The following is a 22,097-nucleotide window of genomic DNA, read 5'->3' on the forward strand; positions in this document are numbered from 1 at the left end:
ATGACATGGTGACAGCAGTAAGACAAGAGAGAGAGGGGTGGGTGGATTGCATTTTCTTGGACTGCAAGAAGGCGTTTGACACAGTTCCACACAAGAGATTGGTGCAAAAACTGGAGGACCAAGCAGGGATAACAGGGAAGGCACTACAATGGATCAGGGAATACTTGTCAGGAAGACAGCAGCGAGTCATGGTACGTGGCGAGGTGTCAGAGTGGGCACCTGTGACCAGCGGGGTCCCGCAGGGGTCAGTCCTAGGACCAGTGCTGTTTCTGGTATTTGTGAACGACATGACGGAAGGAATAGACTCTGAGGTGTCCCTGTTTGCAGATGACGTGAAGTTGATGAGAAGAATTCACTCGATCGAAGACCAGGCAGAACTATAAAGGGATCTGGACAGGCTGCAGACCTGGTCCAGCAATTGGCTCCTGGAGTTCAATCCCACCAAGTGCAAAGTCATGAAGATTGGGGAAGGGCAAAGAAGGCCGCAGACGGAGTACAGTCTAGGGGGTCAGAGACTACAAACCTCACTCAAGGAAAAAGATCTTGGGGTGAGTATAACACCAGGCACATCTCCTGAAGCGAACATCAACCAAATAACTGCTGCAGCATATGGGCGCCTAGCAAACCTCAGAACAGCATTCCGACATCTTAATAAGGAATCATTCAGGACCCTGTACACCGTGTATGTTAGGCCCATATTGGAGTATGCGGCACCAGTTTGGAACCCACACCTAGCCAAGCACGTGAAGAAACTAGAGAAAGTGCAAAGGTTTGCAACAAGACTAGTCCCAGAGCTAAGAGGTATGTCCTACGAGGAGAGGTTAAGGGAAATCAACCTGACGACACTGGAGGACAGGAGAGATAGGGGGGACATGATAACGACATACAAAATACTGAGAGGAATTGACAAGGTGGACAAAGACAGGATGTTCCAGAGATTGGACACAGTAACAAGGGGACACAGTTGGAAGCTGAAGACACAGATGAATCACAGGAATGTTAGGAAGTATTTCTTCAGCCACAGAGTAGTCAGTAAGTGGAATAGTTTGGGAAGCGATGTAGTGGAGGCAGGATCCATACATAGCTTTAAGCAGAGGTATGATAAAGCTCACGGCTCAGGGAGAGTGACCTAGTAGTGATCAGTGAAGAGGCGGGGCCAGGAGCTCGGACTCGACCCCCGCAACCTCAACTAGGTGAGTACAACTAGGTGAGTACACACATACACACACACACACACACACACACACACACACACACACACACACACACACACACACACACACACATACACACACCCACATACACACACCCACATACACACGTACACACACACACACACACACACACACACACACACACACACACACACACACACACACACACACACACTGTAAGTGCGGTAAGTCCCAGGAGGTTGGGGGTCAGGTCACAAGAAGGTGTGGGCAGCCAAGGACCACTGAGACTTACCTTAAACGCACAAGCCACCTACCTTTCAGTACATAATAAACCCACACATAATTCCACACACAATTACACACAAAATTACACACTCACACACACACACACACACACACACACACACACACACACATATCCAGACACACATACACTCCCCCCTCACCACCGACATCTCACTACTTCCCCTGATCCCTCCCCTCCCTCGATCACCCTCCCCTCCCCCGTTCACCCCAAACCCTCCCCACCCCTCTCCACTCAGCTCCCACATAGCCACAGTTCCTCCACTACTTCCCCCTCCCACACTCTGACACACACACTACTAACCTAACATACAAAACTATAGGTTTCCCACTCTGAGGCAATCAGGATAAAACAAAAATGGGTTGCCAGAGAGCAACAAGAAAAACCAAGGGACAGGAGGAGGAAAATGCAAAGGAAGATTGGGCAGCAGAGCTCATAAAAAGGGATCATGAATGGGAAAAGAAACTAGAAGAACTTAGCATGAGAATGGAAGAGAGGATAGATATGGAAAGCAGGAAGTGGGAGGTGCATGTCAAAGCAGCAGAAGCTAGGATACAGAGTTTAGAAGAGGAATTGAAAAATCTGAAACAGCCTAAAGAACTAAAGAACATTTTGGGATTGACAACAGAGACTGCTACCTCAGCCACAAATAAGGGGACTGTAGGGAAAGAAGGGGCACAACTGCATGGAGATGCTCTATCAGAGGAGACTGTAGCAAATGAAAGAGCTAAGCTTTATGTGGAGGCCCTAACAGACAACAACAGAGCCCAAGGAAAGCCGAGAAGGGAAAATGACAGGCCACTGAGCCCAAGTACATTAGCCAGTGAAACTGATGAAAGGAAAGCTGCAGTGGAGGAAACCAAATTAAATGAGGGGATACACAGGGATATGCAGTGGGAGAATGAAAGGGTGAGGTCAGTCTTTGTGTATGGGCTCCAGGAAGTCGAAGGGGAAACATATGAAGCAAGAAAACAAGGGGAAAAAAAAGCAATTGAAAGCATCATGAAAGCAATAGGAGAAGACGATATGACCAAGCTGGAAAATTTTCGGAGAATAGGGGGGTTTGTAAAAAAAAGAACCCGGCCAGTGAGAGTGACCTTCAAGGCAGAAGCGACTCGGACCAGGATCCTGCAGGAGAAAGCACGATTAAGGGACATGACGGCATACAAGAGGGTGTATCTCGACCGCGACAGAACACAAGAAGAAAGGAAGAAACTGAGAGAGATGGTACAAAGGCGAAAGGAGGAAAGAGAGGGGATGGAGAAGACAGACAGGAGATCCCAGACGAAGGAAGAAGATCAAATACAGCCTCCCTCACAACTTTCTATAGAAGCCTCCCAACCAGGTCAACCCCAGTGCAACCAAACACTCTAAATCAAAACACCCATGCCACATCCAATGCCCCCACCCACTACATTACAAACTTCACCCCCACAGCAACAACCCATAGTTCCTTACCAGGTCTCCCACTTCCCCAACCCCAATATACTTCCCAGACCACAGTCTTAGAAAAGAAGTTGAAGGTGTGGTATACAAATGCAGATGGAATAACAAACAAGTATGAGGAGTGGCACGAAAGAATCAAAGAGACATCCCCAGACATAATAGCACTCACAGAAACAAAACTCACCAGAATAATAACAGATTCAATCTTTCCATCCGGATATCAAATCTTCAGGAAAGACAGAGGGAGGAGAGGGGGAGGAGGAGTTGCACTGCTCATTAAAAACCAGTGGGGTTTTGAGAAAATGCAAGGAATGGATGGCATGGGCGAAAGGGACTACTTAGTAGGAACAATCCAGTCTGAGGGACATAAGGTGATAATTGCAGTAATGTACAACCCACCACAGAACTGCAGGAGGCCAAGAGAAGAATACGATGAGAGCAACAGAGCAATGATCAACACACTAGCCGAGGTGGCCAGGAGAGCACACATGGGGGGAGCAAAGTTACTAGTTATGGGTGATTTCAATCACAAGGAGATTGACTGGGAAAACCTGGAGCCCCATGGGGGTCCCGAAACATGAAGAGCCAAGATGATGGATGTGGTACTGGAGAACCTCATGCATCAACATGTTAGAGACACTACCAGAGAGAGAGGAGAGGATGAACCAGCAAGGTTGGACCTTGTATTCACCATGAGTAGTTCGGACATCGAGGGTATCATGTATGAAAGGCCCCTGGGAGCTAGTGATCATGTGGTTCTGTGCTTCGACTACATAGTTGAGCTCCAAGTGGAGAGAGTAGCAGGAATAGGCTGGGAAAAACCAAACTACAAAAGGGGGAACTACTCAGGCATGAGGAACTTCCTTCAAGACATTCAGTGGGAGAGGGAACTGACAGGAAAACCAGTACAAGAAATGATGGACTATGTAGCAACAAAATGCAAGGAGGCAGAGGAGAGGTTTGTTCCCAAGGAAAACAGAAATAATGGGAAGAACAGAACGAGTCCTTGGTTCACCCAAAGGTGTAGGGAGGCAAAAACTAGGTGTACTAGAGAATGGAAAAGGTACAGAAGACAGAAAACTCAGGAAAATAAAGAAATCAGCCGAAGAGCCAGAAACGAATATGCACAGATAAGAAGGGAGGCTCAGAGACAATATGAAAATGACATAGCATCAAAAGTAAAGACTGACCTGAAGCTGTTGTACAGCCACATCAGGAGGAAAACAACAGTCAAGGACCAGGTAATCAGACTGAGGAAGGGTGATGGGGAATTCACAAGAAACGACCGAGAGGTATGTCAGGAGCTCAACACAAGATTTAAAGAGGTATTTACAGTGGAAGCCAATAGGACTCCAAGAAATCAGAACAGGGGGGCACACCAGCAAGTGCTGGATGAGGTACATATAACCAAGGAGGAGGTGAAGAAGCTGCTATGCGAACTTGACACCTCAAAGGCGGTGGGACCAGACAACATCTCTCCATGGGTCCTTAAAGAGGGAGCAGAGATATTGTGTGAGCCATTAACAAAGATCTTCAACACATCATTTGAAACTGGGCAACTCCCTGAGGTATGGAAAATGGCAAATGTAGTCCCAATTTTTAAAAAGGGAGACAGACATGAGGCACTAAACTACAGACCTGTATCACTAACGTGTATAGTATGCAAGGTCATGGAGAAGATCATCAGGAGGAGAGTGGTGGGGCACCTGGAAAGAAACAAGTGTATAATTGACAACCAGCACGGTTTCAGGGAAGGAAAATCCTGTGTCACAAACCTACTAGAGTTTTATGACAAGGTGACAGAAGTAAGACAAGAGAGAGAGGGGTGGATCGACTGCGTATTTTTGGACTGCAAGAAGGCTTTCGACACAGTTCCTCACAAGAGGTTACTGCAAAAGCTAGAGGACCAGGCACACATAACAGGAAAGGCACTGCAATGGATCAGAGAATATCTGACAGGGAGGCAACAACGAGTCATGGTACGCGACGAGGTGTCAGAGTGGGCGCCTGTGACAAGCGGGGTTCCACAGGGGTCAGTCCTAGGACCTGTGCTGTTCTTGGTATACGTGAACGACATAACGGAAGGGATAGACTCAGAAGTGTCCTTGTTTGCAGACGATGTGAAGTTAATGAGAAGAATCGAATCGGACGAGGATCAGGCAGGACTACAAAGAGATCTGGACAGGCTACAAGCCTGGTCCAGCAACTGGCTCCTTGAATTTAACCCTGCCAAATGCAAAGTCATGAAGATTGGGGAAGGGCAAAGAAGACCGCAGACACAATATAGTTTAGATGGCCAAAGACTGCAAACCTCACTCAAGGAAAAAGATCTGGGGGTGAGTATAACACCGAGCATATCTCCTGAGGCGCACATCAATCAGATAACTGCTGCAGCATACGGGCGCCTGGCAAACCTACGGATAGCGTTCCGATACCTCAGTAAGGATTCGTTTAAGACTCTGTACACCATCTACGTCAGGCCCATACTGGAGTATGCAGCACCAGTTTGGAATCCACACCTAGTCAAGCACGTCAAGAAATTAGAGAAAGTGCAAAGGTTTGCAACAAGACTAGTCCCAGAGCTACGGGGATTGTCCTATGAAGAAAGGTTGAGGGAAATCGGCCTGACGACACTGGAGGCCAGGAGGGTCAGGGGAGACATGATAACGACATATAAAATACTGCGCGGAATAGACGAGGTGGACAAAGACGGGATGTTCCAGAGATGGGACACAGACACAAGAGGTCACAATTGGAAGTTGAAGACTCAGATGAATCAAAGGGATGTTAGGAAGTATTTCTTCAGTCATAGAGTAGTCAGGCCATGGAATAGCCTAGAAAGTGATGTGGTGGAGGCAGGAACCATACATAGTTTTAAGGCGAGGTATGATAGAGCTCATGGGGCAGGGAGAGAGAGGACCTAGTAGCAATCAGCGAAAAGGCGGGGCCAGGAGCTGTGAATCGACCCCTGCAACCACAAATAGGTGAGTACAAATAGGTGAGTACATACACCTTGATACCTCAAAGGCAATGGAACCAGACAACATCTCCCCATGGGCCCTCAGAGAGGGAGCACAAATGCTGTGTGTGTCACTAACCACAATCTTCAACACATCCCCTGAAACTGGGCAACTACCTGAGGTATGGAAGACGGCAAATGTAGTCCCCATATTTAAAAAAGGAGACAGAAAAGAGGCACTAAACTATAGACCAGTATCACTGACGTGTATAGTACGCAAAGTAATGGAGAAAATTATCAGAAGGAGAGTGGTGGAACACCTGGAACGGAACAAGATTATAAATGCCAACCAGCACGGATTTACGGAAAGCAAATCCTGTGTCACAAACCTACTGGAGTTTCATGATAAAGTAACAGAAGTAAGATACGAGAGAGAGGGGTGGGTTGATTGCATCTTTTTGGACTGCAAGAAGGCCTTTGACACAGTTTCTCAAAAGAGATTAGTGCCGAAGCTAGAGGATTAGGCGCATATAACAGGAAGGGCATTGCAATGGATCAGAGAATACCTGACAGGGAGGCAACAACGAGTCATGGTACGGGATGAGGTATCGCAGTGGGCACCTGTGACGAGCGGTGTCCCACAGGGGTCGGTCCTAGGACCAGTGCTATTTCTGGTATATGTGAATGACGTAATGGAAGGGTTACACTTCGAAGTGTCCCTGGTCGCAGATAATGTGAAGTTAATGAGGAGAATTAAATCAGATGAGGATCATGTAGGACTTCAGAGAGACCTGGACAGGCTGGACATGTGGTCCAGCAACTGACTTCTCGAATTTAACCCCGCCAAATGCAAAGTCATGAAGATCGGGGAAGGGCAAAGAAGACTGCAGACAGAGTATGGGCTAGGTGGCCAAAGACTGCAAACCTTGTTCAAAGGGAAAGATCTTGGGGTGAGTATAACACCGAACACGTCTCAGGAAGAACACATCAAGCAGATAACTGCTGCAGCATATGGGCGTCTGGCAAACCTGAGAATAGCGTTCCGATACCTTAGTAAGGAATCGTTCAAGACGATGTACGCAGTTTAAGTCAGGCGCATATTGGAGTATGCAGCACCAGTTTGGAACCCACATTTGATCAAGCACGTCAAGAAATTAGAGAAAGTGCAAAGGTTTGCGACAAGGTTAGTTCCAGAGATAAGGGGAATGTCCTACGAAGAAAGGTTAAGGAAAATCGGCCTGACGACACTGCAGGGCAGGAGGGTTAGGGGAGACATGATAACAACATACAATTAGGTGAGTACAATTAGGTGAGTACACACACACACACACACACACACACACGTACACACACACACACAGTGGTAGCAACCGGTGAAGAGGCGGGGCCAGGAGCTAAGACTCGACCCCTGCAACCACAAATAGGTGAGTACACACACACACACACACACACACACACACACACTCACACACACACACACACACACACACACACTCACACACGCCACATGACATGTCATGACATGACATAACATGACATGATGAAAGGGGTAGATGCAGAAGTGGGCCTGTTCGCAGACGATATGAAACTAATGAGGAGAAAATAAGTTGACAAAGATCAGGTAAGTTTACAAGGGGATCCGGACAGGCTGCAAGCCTGGTCCTGCAAATGGCTCTAAAAAGCTGAACCCCACCAAGTGCAAAGTCATGAAGCTTGGGAAAGTACAAAGAAGATCGCAGACGGTGTAGGGGTTCGGAGGTCTTAAATTCCAAATCTCACTCAGGATCTTGGGGTGTTTATCATCCCGACCATATTTCCTGAGGAGCATATCAACCAAATAACTGCTGCCTGGCAAACCCAATAGAGTATGTCAGAACCAGTATGAAACCCATATCTGGTGAAGCAACAGCTCTAGTCCCGGAGCTAAGCGGTATGTCTTATGACGAGAGGTTATGGCAGTGGTTCCCAAACTGGGGGTAAATTACCCCCTGGGGGTAATTTAACCATTTTTGGGGGGTAATGGAGGGGTGACAGAAAAAAAGTTATGAATTCTGAAAATCAAGAAAACAATGCGGTACCCGGTATGAGGATTATTGTTAACTTTGTCTTAGTATATAAAGTTGTAAAGTAAACCTATTATAAGTAAGTAATAAAGTTAAACCAAATAACAATAAACATCAAAAACTAATATACAGTATTAGAAAAGAAGAAATATATAGCAAAGTGTGTGGAAACCCAAAAGTATTTTGACATGTATGCTTCAGGACAAAAGTCACTCAGTAGCCCAGATCGACCTGTCCAGTACACGTCACTCACTTCCTGAGGCTGCCTCTATTTCACACTGTCAGTTTATCTGTGAGCATCAGCCGAGGTAGACATAAGCTGGTATGTATGTGTACTGCCCTGTGCAGTATATAGTTAGTATTTACCCACTGTTACTGTGAATTTGTAGCTATTATTAATTTTATATATAATGTATGTGTGGTTCTTACGTTTTCAATGGTTTTGCTAGGATTAGCAGAGTATGCGAGGCTGTATACGTTCACGTTTAGCCATATATATCAATAATAACAACATTTTGTGAAAGGGGTAACATGCTTTATGTGGCATGTTAAATTGGGTAACAAGCTGAAAAAGTTTGGGAACCACTGGACCGTTATGGGAACTCAACCTAACAACAATATAGAAAAGAATGGATAGAGAGGACAAGATGACGAAGTATAAAATATTGAGATGAATTGAGATGGTGGACAGGGAGAGAATGTTTCAAAGATGGTACATAGCAACAAGGGGACACAGCTGGAAGTTGAAAATTTAGACGAGTCATAAGAATGTTTGGAAGCATTTTTACAGCCTTAGGGTTGTCAGGAAGTGGAACAATCTAGAGAATGATGTGGTGGAGGCACATTCAAAATATAGCTTTAAGAAGAGGTACAATAAAGCTCTTCGAGCAGAGAGAGAGTGAACGTAGTAGTAACCAGCAAGCCAGGAGCTGTGACTCGATCCCTGTAACCACAAATAGGTGAGTACACATGCACACGCATTCAAACTCTTATGGACAAGCACACACACATCACAAACGAAAAGGCCGTCGGAGCTAGTGATCACGCAGTCCTGAGCTTCGAATACATTGAGTTACAAGTGGAAAGGGAAGCAAGAAGGGTAGGACCGGAGAAGCCAAGCTACAAAAGAGGGGACTTCACAGGCACGAGGAATTTCCTGCATGAGATTCAGTGGAAAAGAAAACTGGTGGGAAAATCAGTAAGTGAAATGATGGAATACGAAACAACAAAATGCAAGGAGGCAGAGGAGAGATTCGTACCCAAGAGCAACAGAGACAATGAGAAGACCAGAACGAGCCTTTGGTTCACCCAAAGGTGTGGAGAGGCCAAAAAAACTAAGTATGCTAGAGAATGGAAAAGTATAGAAGACAAAGAACCAAGTAAAATAAGGAGATTAGTCAAATAGCCAGAAACGAGTGTGCAGAGATAAGTAGGAAGGCCCAACGACAATACAACAATGACAACATGGAAAATCAAGTCTGTCCCGAAGTTGTTGTACAGCCACATCAAGAGGAAAACGGCAATCAAGGACCAGGTAATCAGGCTGAGGAAAGAAGGAGGGGAGATCACAAGAAACGACCAACAAGTATGTGAAGAGGTCAAATGAGATTTATGGAAGTATTTTCGGTGGAAACAGGAAGGACTCCAGGAAGCCTGAATTGTGGGGTACACCAACAAGTGTAGGACACAATACACAATACACACAATTAAGGAGGAAGTGAAGAGGCTGCTAAGTGAACTAGATACATCTAAGGTTGTTGGACCGGACATCTCTCCGTGGGTCCTGAGAGAAGGAACAGAGGCGCTGTGTGTGCCACTAACAATAATCTTCAACACATCTATCGAAACAGGGTGACTACCTGAGGTGTGGAAGACAGCAAATGTAGTCCCAATTTTTAAGAAACGAGATAGGCAGGTACTATTAAGGTACAGATCAGTATCACTAACATGTATAGTATGCAAAGTCATGGAGAAGTTTATCAGACAAAGACTGGTGGAGCACCTAGAAAGGAATATGCTCATACACGATAATCAGCATGGTTTCAGGAAGGGGCAATCCTGTGTAACAAACCTACTGGAGTTTTACGACAAGGTGACAGAAGTAAGACAAGAGAGAGAGGGGTGGGTAAACTGCATTTTTTGAACTGTAAGAAGACTTTTAACACATTTATGCACAAGAGACTAGTGCAAAACCTAGAGGAGCAGGCAGGAATAACAGGAAAGACACTACAATGGATCGGAGAATGGTAAAGGTACGTGACAATGTGTCAGAGTGGGAGCATGTGTCGGGGTTCCACAGGGCTCACTCCTAGGATCGGTGCTGTTTCTGATACATGTGACTGACATGACGGAATGGAAAGATTCAGAAGTGTCCTTGTTTGCAGATGATGTGAAGCTAATGCGGAGAAGTCAAATGAATGAGGATCATGTGGGAATACAAAGGGATCTGGACAGGCTGCAAGCCTGGTCAAACAACAGGCTTCTGGAGTTTAACCCCACCAAGTGCAAAGCCATAATGGCTGGGGAAGGTCAAAGAAGACCGCATACAGAGCACAGGCCAGGGAGCCAAAGACTGCAAACCTCACTGAAGGAAAAGTTTGTGAGTATAATACTTAACACAGCTGCTGCAGCATATAGGTACCTGGCGTACCTAAGAATAGCGTTTCGACATGAGTACGGAATCGTTAAAACCTCTGTGCACCGTGTATATCAGGCCCATATTAGAGTATGCAGAACCAGTATAAGAACATAAGAACATAAGAAAGAAGGAACACTGCAGCAGGCCTACTGGCCCATGTAAAGCAGGTCCAATTCTCCTACCGGCTTAAGCCAACTCCTTGACCTAGTCAGGTCAGTTACGTCACTTAAGGGAGGAGCACGGCATCTGACCTAGTAGCCCAAGCTAGTCAGGTCCAACTCACACCCACCCACACCCACTCATGTATTTATCCAACCTATTTTTAAAACTACACAACATCATAGCCTCTATGACGGTACTCGGGAGTTTGTTCCACTCATCCACAACTCTATTACCAAACCAGTGCTTTCCTATATCCTTCCTGAATGTGATTTGTTCCAATTTAAAGCCATTTGTAAAACCATGCTGAGATTCATTATCAATTTATGACTTTCAAGATGGCTACAAATTGCTTCGGCAATTATTGATTTCATAAATTTACCAACTCAGGAGGTAAGGCTTATTGGTCTATAGTTCGAAGCTAAGGACCTGTCACCTGCCTTGTAAATAGGTACTACACCTGCCATTTTCCACTGTATGGCACTATGCCAGTTTGTAGTGATATGTTGAAAAGGTTAGCCAAAGGTATGCTAAGTTCCTCTTTACATTCCTGTTAAACCCTCACAAGCAGTTCATCAGGGCCTGGGGATTTGTTAGGTTTTAATTTCTCTAATTGTCTGAGAACCATGTCACTAGTTACTGCAATCGTACATAGTTTATTATCATCCTGTTCTACATAATTTATTATTTCTGGAATTTCTCTAGTATCTTCCTGAGTTAAAACTGAGAGGAAGTAGGACTGAAAAGTTCTCACATATCTTTATCACTGTCAGTGATCTGACCAATCTTGTCCCTAATCTTACTTCTGTATACCTGAAAGAATCCTTTTAGGTTAGTCTTCGAATCCCTTGCGACCTTAGCCTCATAATCCTTTTTTGCTTTTCTTATTTATTTTTTGTATTTCTCTCTTTAATTGAATATATTGATTTCTTAACTGCCCATCCCCTCTTTTGATACGCCTATATATGCCTCTCTTTTGACCAATGAGATGTTTTAATCTATTGTTCATTCATTTGGGATCATTTTTGCTGGATTCATTTCCCTACTCGGAACAAAAGTTGTCTGGGCAGCTGGAACTTTGCTCTGAAATACGTCATATTGGCAACCGAGATCACCTACCTGACCCATAGTCAGGTCATCCCAATTTAGCTCGCCCAGGTAATTTATCAGTCCCTTGAAGTCGGCCAAGCGGAAATCTGGGACAGCGACATGATTGCAATTATCTGGGTAATTCCGTGATATATTGGAACTAAGTAATTTGTGATCACTTTCCCCAAGCTCATCATTAACCTCAAGATTATTAACTAGTGAATCTTTGTTGGCAAGAACCAAGTCAAGCAGATTGTTTCCTCTAGTTGGTTCTGTCACAAACTGTTTTAAAAAGCAATTCTGAACCGTATCAAGAAAGTCACTAGACTCAAGATTTCCTGTCATATTGTTCCAATCATTTTGCTTAAAGTTAAAATCTCTCATTAACACAACATTTTCATATCTAGATGTCTTATGAATTTCGTCCTATAGCAGCTTACTGCACTCCCTATCAAGGTTTGGAGGCCAATAAATCACACCCAAAATTAATTTTTTTACGACCTTCGAGAAATTGTAGCCAAACAGATTCTGTGTCCGCTGTTTCTAATCTTATATCATGTCTAACACAACAATTTAAATTATCTCTGACATATATCGCCACTCCATCACCCTTCCTGTTGACCCTATTAGTGTGGAATAGTTTGTAACACTGTATGTTGCATTCAGAAGGCATTTCTCTATCTTTCAAGTAGAACCAGGTCTCTGTTATAGCAATAATATCCATATTCCTTGCACTTGCAAGTAATCTTAGCTCATCTACCTAATTTCTTAGACTTCTACTATTTGTATAGAGAACCTTAAGGGAGCTAATCACTCGTTGCCCTCTACTATCTCTCTTTGTTGATCAATTGATTTGCCTTTACTAGCAACTTTATTTTGAGTATTGTCTTTTAAACATATACCTGAGGTATCCTGGTAACATCTGCTATTTTCAGTCCTAATGCTGACGTTGATTGTTTTCCCCAAACACCCATACCTCTATAATCTCTCTGTTTAACCCGCACAAAGTCAAGCACCTCAATGCGGGCCAAAACAGCATGGGTTCGACTCCTTGAATAATATATATATTAATGTCGTGCCGAATAGGATAGCCACTCTCTTCTTGCCGAATATGGCTAGCGAAAATTTGTGTATACAATAATTTAGCATAAATTATTCTGAGCCTAACGAAAAAAATATATTTCATTGTGTTTGTTTATCCTTAAATTACTGGAAACTTATCTAAAATATATTTAGTTGGATTAGGCTAAATTAAATTACGCTTGTTATAATAAGGTTAGGTAAGTTTTCTAAGTTTCTTTTGGTACAAAATTATTAATTTTTACATTAACATATATGAAAAAAATAAATCTTTAAGCGTATAGGAGAAAATTTTAGAAAGGACTAAATTTTAAATGAGTTCTTGCTAATTGATAAATTAGACACATGTGCAACTCTTGGGTATCTTTATTGAGGAAACGTTTCGCCACACAGTGGCTTCATCAGTCCATACAAAGGAGAATCTTGAAGAACAGGAGGAGAATGAGGTAATCAGTCCCTCAACCTTGAGTCGATGTGGTCAGTCCATCAATCTTGAATAGAATACGGCATACGTGCTGAGAAGGAGCTTATAAACCGTTGGCAGGAGAGGTGCAGCAGTCATAGGTCGTGTGACACTTGTTCAATGTTGAAGTAGGTCGTGCCCAAGAATTAGGCAAGCGAAGAATTCCCAAGTATTAAGATCCCAAGAAGTTGCAGTGTCTGACAGGTTTGTAGATGAATGGTTCAGAGAACCGACATGATGATAAATTAGACACATGTGCAACTCTTGGGTATCTTTCGCCACTGTGTGGCGAAACGTTTCCTCAATAAAGATACCCAAGAGTTGCACATGTGTCTAATTTATCAACATGTCGGTTCTCTGAACCATTCATCTTCTTGCTAATTAACCAGTTTTAAAAATTGTCATGCGCATGTGACCCCCAGTAAGGAAAGTCTGGCGCCCGACCCCTGGGACATTAACCCATAAAAACGACTACAGGTTTGAGACGAGTAGAGACTGATTGTTCTTCTTCACACTTTGATCACAAATCTGCTGAAGAGTTGGAAAGTTGGTCCAGTGCAAATTAATCAAGAGATTTCTTCACCCACCACTGGCAAAAAAAAAATATATCAAGATTTTCGTTCTCTGTTATATGATCAGTCTTTAATATTCACTTTCCAATTCTTCGATCAGTTTGTTTGTGACTCAAGACTCGGGGTTGGCAAGTGATACACAGTAACGTTGACAAATGGCCAGTTATATTATTACAACTTGATTCAATTTGTAGCTACCTAGTGATATACTTAACACTTTGTAAAGTAAAAGGACATAAGTGCAACTAATGTGACATTTTATTGTGGCAACGTTTCGCTCTCCAGGAGCTTTATCAAGCCATTACAAACAATACATGGACACAGAGGGTATATATAGGCTCAGAGTGAGGTGCTCTATCATATTGTATTACTACTACTTCTACTGTTACTACTACTACTACTACTACTACTACTACTACTACTATTACTCGTACTAGTACGCACCTCATTGCTCTGATCATATTATATACCTCTGTCACTACCATGTATTACTTGTAATGGCTTGATAAAGCTCCTGGAGAGCGAAACGTTGCCACAATAAATGTCACATTAGTTGCACTTGTGTCCTTTTACTTTACATATTGTCGGTAATTCTACCAACTTTATTACAATTAACACTTACTGTTGTGGAGTGTTATAATTAACACTTACTGTTGTGGTGTTATAATTAACACTTACTGTTGTGGAGTGTTATAATTAACACTTACTGTTGTGGAGTGTTATAATTAACACTTACTGTTATGGAGTGATATAATTAACACTGTTATGGAGTGATATAATTAACACTGTTATGGAGTGATATAATTAACACTTACTGTTGTGGAGTGTTATAATTAACACTTACTGTTGTGGAGTGTTATAATTAACACTTACTGTTGTGGAGTGTTATAATTAACACTTACTGTTGTGGAGTGTTATAATTAACACTTACTGTTGTGGTGTTATAATTAACACTTACTGTTGTGGAGTGTTATAATTAACACTTACTGTTGTGGAGTGTTATAATTAACACTTACTGTTATGGAGTGATATAATTAACACTGTTATGGAGTGATATAATTAACACTTACTGTTATGGAGTGATATAATTAACACTTACTGTTGTGGAGTGTTATAATTAACACTTACTGTTGTGGAGTGTTATAATTAACACTTACTGTTGTGGAGTGTTATAATTAACACTTACTGTTGTGGAGTGTTATAATTAACACTTACTGTTGTGGAGTGTTATAATTAACACTTACTGTTGTGGTGTTATAATTAACACTTACTGTTGTGGAGTGTTATAATTAACACTTACTGTTGTGGAGTGTTATAATTAACACTTACTGTTATGGAGTGATATAATTAACACTGTTATGGAGTGATATAATTAACACTTACTGTTATGGAGTGATATAATTAACACTTACTGTTGTGGAGTGTTATAATTAACACTTACTGTTGTGGAGTGTTATAATTAACACTTACTGTTTTGGAGTGTTATAATAACACTTACTGTTGTGGAGTGTTATAATTAACACTTACTGTTGTGGTGTTATAATTAACACTTACTGTTGTGGAGTGTTATAATTAACACTTACTGTAATGGAGTGATATAATTAACACTTACTGTTGTGGAGTGTTATAATTAACACTTACTGTTGTGGAATGTTATAATAACACTTACTGTTGTGGAGTGTTATAATTAACACTTACTGTTGTGGTGTTATAATTAACACTTACTGTTGTGGAGTGTTATAATTAACACTTACTGTTATGGAGTGATATAATTAACACTTACTGTTGTGGAGTGTTATAATTAACACTTACTGTTGTGGAGTGTTATAATAACACTTACTGTTGTGGAGTGTTATAATTAACACTTACTGTTGTGGTGTTATAATTAACACTTACTGTTGTGGAGTGTTATAATCAACACTTACTGTTATGGAGTGATATAATTAACACTTACTGTTGTGGAGTGTTATAATTAACACTTACTGTTATGGAGTGATATAATTAACACTGTTATGGAGTGATATAATTAACACTGTTATGGAGTGATATAATTAACACTTACTGTTATGGAGTGATATAATTAACACTTACTGTTGTGGAGTGTTATAATTAACACTTGCTGTTGTGGAGTGTTATAATTAACACATACTGTTGTGGAGTGTTATAGTTAACACTTACTGTTGTGGAGCGTTATAATTAACACTTACTGTTGTGGAGTGTTATAATTAACACTTACTGTTGTGGAGTGATATAATTAACACTTACTGTTGTGGAGTGTTATAATTAACACTTACTGTTGTGGAGTGTTATAATTAACGCTTACTGTTGTGGAGTGTTATATTTAACACTTACTGTTGTGGAGTGTTATAATTAACACTTACTGTTATGGAGTGATATAATTAACACTGTTATGGAGTGATATAATTAACACTTACTGTTGTGGTGTTATAATTAACACTTACTGTTGTGGAGTTTTATAATTAACACTTATTGTTGTGGTGTTATAATTAACACTTACTGTTGTGGAGTGTTATAATTAACACTTACTGTTATGGAGTGATATAATTAACACTGTTATGGAGTGATATAATTAACACTTACTGTTATGGAGTGATATAATTAACACTGTTATGGAGTGATATAATTAACACTTACTGTTGTGGAGTGTTATAATTAACACTGTTATGGAGTGATATAATTAACACTGTTATGGAGTGATATAATTAACACTTACTGTTATGGAGTGATATAATTAACACTTACTGTTATGGAGTGATATAATTAACACTGTTATGGAGTGATATAATTAACACTTACTGTTATGGAGTGAAATATTTAACACTTACTGTTATGGAGTGATATAATTAACACTGTTATGGAGTGATATAATTAACACTGTTATGGAGTAATATATTTAACACTTACTGTTATGGAGTGATATAATTAACACTTACTGTTATGGAGTGATATATTTAACACTTACTGTTATGGAGTGATATAATTAACACTGTTATGGAGTGATATAATTAACACTTACTGTTATGGAGTGATATATTTAACACTTACTGTTATGGAGTGATATATTTAACACTTACTGTTATGGAGTAATATATTTAACACTTACTGTTATGGAGTGATATATTTAAAACTTACTGTTATGGAGTAATATATTTAACACTTACTGTTATGGAGTGATATATTTAACACTTACTGTTATGGAGTGATATATTTAACACTTACTGTTATGGAGTAATATATTTAACACTTACTGTTATGGAGTAATATATTTAACACTTACTGTTATGGAGTGATATATTTAACACTTACTGTTATGGAGTAATATATTTAACACTGTTATGGAGTGATATATTTAACACTTACTGTTATGGAGTAATATATTTAACACTGTTATGGAGTGATATATTTAACACTTACTGTTATGGAGTAATATATTTAACACTTACTGTTATGGAGTAATATATTTAACACTTACTGTTATGGAGTAATATATTTAACACTGTTATGGAGTGATATATTTAACACTTACTGTTATGGAGTAATATATTTAACACTGTTATGGAGTGATATATTTAACACTTACTGTTATGGAGTGATATATTTAACACTTACTGTTATGGAGTGATATATTTAACACTTACTGTTATGGAGTGATATAATTAACATCGTTCTGGAGTGATATATTTAACACTTACTGTTATGGAGTGATATATTTAACACTTACTGTTATGGAGTAATATATTTAACACTGTTATGGAGTGATATATTTAACACTTACTGTTATGGAGTGATATAATTAACATCGTTCTGGAGTGATATACTTAACACTTATTGTTCTAGAGTGATATAATTAACACTTACTGTTATGGAGTGATATATTTAACACTTACTGTTATGGAGTGATATAATTAACATCGTTCTGGAGTGATATACTTAACACTTATTGTTCTAGAGTGATATAATTAACACTTCAACAATAATTCACAAAACCAAGGACAGAAAACATTAGCAGCAGAAACAATTCTTCCTTGTGTTTCACCTGGCTGACCCACGGTTATTACCACAACTTCTGCCTCTCACATTTTTCCACTACGTTAAGCTGTAGTTACCCCTCACACACTTCCTCCTCTCCAATAAACCATTGCATTCGTCCGGTCACTTGTCAAAACCTGTCACTGTTCGGCAGGACATTGGAGAGAATTTCAAATTTTTGTGTCACTAGACACACCGACAAACCTGACAAATTTTGGGAAAATCGTATGTGTCCAGTGAACTGTATGTGTCCAGTGAACTGTATGTGTCCAGTGAACCCTATGTGTCCAGTGAACTATATGTGTCCAGTGAACTGTATGTGTCCAGTGAACTATATGTGTCCAGCGAACTGTATGTGTCCAGTGAACTGTATATGTCCAGTGAACCCTACGTGTCCAGTGAATTATATGTGTCCAGTGAACTGTATGTGTCCAGTGAACTGTATGTGTCCAGTGAACACTATGTGTCCAGTGAACTATATGTGTCCAGCGAACTGTATGTGTCCAGTGAACTGTATATGTCCAGTGAGTCCTATGTGTCCAGTGAATTATATGTGTCCAGTGAACTGTATGTGTCCAGTGAACTGTATGTGTCCAGTGAACCCTATGTGTCCAGTGAACTATATGTGTCCAGCGAACTGTATGTGTGCAGTGAACTGTATGTGTGCAGTGAACTGTATGTGTCCAGTTAACTGTATGTGTCCAGTGAACTGTATATGTCCAGTGAACCCTATGTGTCCAGTGACCTATATGTGTCCAGTGAACTGTATGTGTCCAGTGAACTGTATGTGTCCGGTGAAGTGTATGTATCCAGTGAATTGTATGTATCCAGTGAACTGTATGTCTCCAGTGAACTGTATGTGTCCAATGAAGTGAATGTGTCCAGTGAAGTGTATGTATCCAGTGAACTGTATGTCTCCAGTGAACTGTATGTGCCCAATGAAGTGAATGTGTCCAGTGAAGTGTATGTGTCCAGTGAACTGTATGTGTCCAGGGAACTGTGTATGTCCAGTGAAGTGTATGTGTCCAGTGACATGTATGTGTCCAGTGAAGTGTATGTGTTCAGTGACGTGTATGTGTCCAGTGAAGTGTATGTGTCCAGTGACCTGTATGAGTCCAGTGAACTGTATATGTCCAGTGAAGTGTATGTGTCCAGTGACCTGTATGTGTCCAGTGAAGTGTATGTGCCCAGTGAAGTGTATGTGTCCAATGACCTGTATGTGTCCAGTGAAGTGTATGTGTCCAGTGACCTGCATGTGTCCAGTGACCTGTATGTGTCCAGTGAAGTATATGTGTCCAGTGAACTGTGTGTATCCAGTGAACTGTATGTGTCCAGTGAAGTGTATGTATCCAGTGACCTGCATGTATCCAGTGACCTGCATGTGTCCAGTGACCTGCATGTGTCCAGTGACCTGCATGTGTCCAGTGACCTGCATGTGTCCAGTGACCTGTATGTGTCCAGTGACCTGCATGTGTCCAGTGACCTTTATGTGTCCAGTGACCTGCATGTGTCCAGAGACCTGCATGTGTCCAGTGACCTGCATGTGTCCAGTGACCTGCATGTGTCCAGTGACCTGCAAGTGTCCAGTGACCTGAATGTGCCCAGTGACCTGCATGTGTCCAGTGACCTGTATGTGTCCAGTGACCTGCATGTGTCCAGTGACCTGTATGTGTCCAGTGACCTGCATGTGTCCAGAGACCTGCATGTGTCCAGTGACCTGCATGTGTCCAGTGACCTGCATGTGTCCAGTGACCTGCAAGTGTCCAGTGACCTGAATGTGCCCAGTGACCTGCATGTGTCCAGTGACCTGCATGTGTCCAGTGACCTGCATGTGTCAAGTGACTTGCATGTGTCCAGTGACCTGCATGTGTCCAGTGACCTGCATGTGTCCAGTGACCTGCATGTGTCCAGTGACCTGCATGTAGCCAGTGACCTGCATGTGTCCAGTGACCTGCATGTGTCCAGTGACCTGCATGTGTCCAGTGACCTGCATGTGTCAAGTGACTTGCATGTGTCCAGTGACCTGCATGTGTCCAGTGACCTGCATGTGTCCAGTGACCTGCATGTGTCCAGTGACCTGCATGTGTCCAGTGACCTGCATGTGTCCAGTGACCTGCATGTGTCCAGTGACCTGCATGTGTCCAGTGACCTGTATTCTCCACACACTTGAACCAGACACAAAGAGTAAAATTTTAATAAGTAACCTGAAGAATAACTATTATAATTCCTAATGAAAACTTAAAAAAATAATAATGAATATAAAGTATTATTTAACCTCTGTTTAAATATTCTCTTGTTTTGTTAACGTGTTATTTTATTTTATATTATATAATATGTATGTATATTATTATATTCCAGAATAGGATTACAGATGGTGCTTACATGTATTTATGTATGAATGTATGTATGTATGTATGTATGTATGTATGTATGTATGTATGTATGTATGTATGTATGTATGTATGTATATAGGTATGTATGTATGTATGTATGTATGTATGTATGTATGTATGTATGTATGTATGTATGTATGTATGTATGTATGTATGTATGTATATAGGTATGTATGTATGTATGTATACATTCATGTAAAATTTGTATATGAATGCATTCATACATACACGTATGTAAGCACCATCTGTATCATATTCTGGAATACAATAATATACATATATATTACTTGAATGAATGTGAACGATTATGTTTATGTACGTACGAGTGTCCGTAACCACCAGTTACCCCTTTTCAAAGCAGGTGAAATTGCATACCTGAAGAATGTACAGAGAACTTTCACAGCACATATAAGTACGATAAAGCGCCTAAACTACTGGGAACGGATGAAGGCCCTTGATTTGTACTCCCTAGAACGCAGGCGAGAAAGATACACGACAATATAAACTTGGAAAATCCAAGAGGGACTGTTCCTAAATTTGCACACAAAAATCACTCCTTACAAAAGCAAAAAAACTGGCAATGCAAAGCAGGGGCACCATGAGTACACTAAGAGACAACACAATAAGTGTCCAGGGCCCAAGACTGTTCGATTGCCTCCCAGGATACATAAGGGGGATTACCAATAGACCCCTGGCTGTCTTCAAGAAGGCACTGGACAAGCACCTAAATTTAGTACCTGACCAGCCGTATAGACCTATAGACAATGTTGTATTGCCAGTTCCCAGATATTTCTGTGTGATAACTGGAGAAAAAGAAAAAGTCGTAATATTAGTGTGTCATACTGAGAATTTCTTTTATTTTAGTTGGCCTCTAATTTACCAATTTTATTAATAAAAAATTGGATATACTTACACTTTCAAACCGCTGAAAGTTTAGCCATAAAATTAGAAAATTAAACTGATCTTAAAATATTTTAAACCTATATTACGTCAGTTTTTATGCAGTTTCCTTTAACTCTTCAGCAGATATTTTTTATCTGAAATCTACAAAGAATATTAAACATTAATCAGATTTAAGATATTTATTTTATTTACAAATCTACAGTTTGGTATGTATTATATCACTAGAAATAATCTTGTGTAACTTTCAGTCACATTGGTCCACTGGTTTACCTGGTATATAAAAAAGAACACGACCCCAATGGAAATAAGTCACTTTGACTTTTTTGGGTTATCCCAGGTTCTCTACACATATGCTGCTATGTATGATAATCTATGTAACTGTATTTATGTATACCTGAATATACTTACTTATTTAAAAACCTGCTTTATTTACACTGAACACTGACTGATATTTTGTTATGTAATAATTCTGAAACCAATGGCGACCGTCTGGTAGTATCACCGACGGCATCAACAGTTCATACGTTCACACATATATAAATACGAACACGTACACATGAACACACAAGGATACATATACATGTATAGGAATATGCATATATATATATATATATATATATATATATATATATATATATATATATATATATATATATATATATATACACACACACACACACAAACCTCGGTGTAGTGGGTCACAAGCGCCAGGCTCCGGGAATCTTAGTGCTTTTAGGGCGTGTTTTAGCAGCTAGAAGCAACCAGTGTTAGTGAGAACGTCAGTGAACAACCCTACAAGTGAT

Source organism: Cherax quadricarinatus, chromosome 22 (genome assembly GCF_038502225.1).
Source record: "Cherax quadricarinatus isolate ZL_2023a chromosome 22, ASM3850222v1, whole genome shotgun sequence".
Taxonomy (NCBI): domain Eukaryota; kingdom Metazoa; phylum Arthropoda; class Malacostraca; order Decapoda; family Parastacidae; genus Cherax; species Cherax quadricarinatus.